This window comes from Lupinus angustifolius, chromosome LG16, assembly GCF_001865875.1.
Source record: "Lupinus angustifolius cultivar Tanjil chromosome LG16, LupAngTanjil_v1.0, whole genome shotgun sequence".
In the NCBI taxonomy this organism is placed as follows: Eukaryota; Viridiplantae; Streptophyta; class Magnoliopsida; order Fabales; family Fabaceae; genus Lupinus; species Lupinus angustifolius.
This window is the reverse complement of record NC_032024.1, coordinates 9,692,790-9,694,742: the sequence shown is the minus strand read 5'-3', so window position 1 is coordinate 9,694,742 and position 1,953 is coordinate 9,692,790.

The following is a 1,953-nucleotide window of genomic DNA, read 5'->3' as shown; positions in this document are numbered from 1 at the left end:
TTATGGAATCATAAATTGTCTTCGTCAAACTTTGCTGTAAAAGTCTGAAGATCCTATGAATTTTTATAAATAATTTAATATTGATAACATATGTATTTTTATGCAAAAATTCTATCATATGAATTGTAATGAGAAAGACAAAATTAATTGAAAATGTCAATTTCAACATTTTATTGTTGATTCATTAGTCATTCATGGTTTAAAAAACTTAATAATTTTTTAGTTAGGTACAATTGTGAGTGAATGTATATTATTTACTTGATCGTGATATCCGTCTTATCTTAACTATTCTAGTTTAACTACTAGAGAAAAATCATTTTCAAAATCAAGACAACCAAATAAAATTATGTAGTAAGAAAGAAGATGAATTTCTTGCAGACAAGGGAAATACCTTAAAATTTTACCTTTGGTTCAATCCTTGATGACTTCAAATCTTTAAAAGAACGAAGACGACACTTTAAATGAATATTAATTTTTCTTTAATTTCATTCAATGTTAAATATTTTTATTTATAGTTAATATGTTATTATGAAACTTTAAAATAATTATGTATATTTCTTTATAATTTTTGTTCCTCAATTAGTGTTAATTATAAATTTTAATCAGATATTATTACTCCCCTAAATATTAGATCAAGATCCACCACTGTGTGATCGTGAATTTTTGTTGTTTACCTTTTCATTTTTGTTGTTGATTTTTTTAAAATCATGAATCAATTGCTTTGGAAGCTAAAAGCATGGCATGCACAGACTCAATCCCAAGCATGCTAGAATTTCTTCTTAAAGAATTATGAAATTGTGTCTATATTCCTTGGAGGTAGGAAAACACTTTCATATCAATCCTTGGAAAATATCACGTGTTTTTTATGTGTGGGGATTGTAAAAAAGGCATGTCATGACGGAGCAAGGAGAACGGTTATCAATACAAGCCAGACAAGAGGAATAATCCTCAAAACTCCTTCGAATCCAAACCAAAAAGATTAGGCAACATAAAGACGTCATTTCAACCAAGCAAAAATGACAAAACAATACGAGACCTACTCCTGACACTCATATGTTGTACTCTTACACAAGATTGTCACCTCAACTATATAGTCTAGATCCTTATTACAAGTCATAACTTATTATATGCTATTGTACTCTTAGTCGTACGACAAAATAGACATGCAATATGATTGCACTTCCAATCCACATGGTATGGACTTTCCAAGAGCTGCCTTATTAGTGTTTTAAATTGTACTTGTAGTTGTGGTTACTGTGATTACGATCATTGCGATGGAGATTGTGGCTGTTGTGGTGTGAATTATTTTATGAGTAAAAAATATTTTTGACATCAAAGCAGTATGATGTGACCCAATGTGGTTACATTGCGGTCTAATGCGGCCCAGATGCAGTTTGATGCGGTTGCGTTGTGGTCCGATACGGTCGTATCATTGTCATTTAGTGTCACACCGCAATTGTAGTGTGATGTTGTTGTGGTGATCACCACAACCACAATATTGCGTCCGCATCATGTGATGTCGTCTGTAATTTGAATCATTGCGCTTGACACAAGAATGCGACTTAATTTGTCTAGGGCAGACTTGACAAACTATTTGGCCGACAAGACTTGTAACACCGTGAAAATTTCATATATTTTAGTAATTATTTATTTTTAACAAAAATTAATTTTAGAAATTAATCGGTAAGGAATTAGGCTAAACCATAGTTGAGTGTTAGTCTTTTTTTATGAATTACTATCTTGTGCTCAATTTTCGTGATTTTATGTGACGAAAAGTTTTTGGACTGCTGTCGGGACAAAATTCACCCGAATTCGGCCCAAAAACGTGTTTTTTAGTTCCATAGCTCGGAATCGAATTCCAATTGCGCTTTTGGCTTCAAAGTATTATTTCGAGTCAGGATAGACATCAAGTTTATCCAAAACGCATTTCTAAATATTTTCCACTCCGAATTC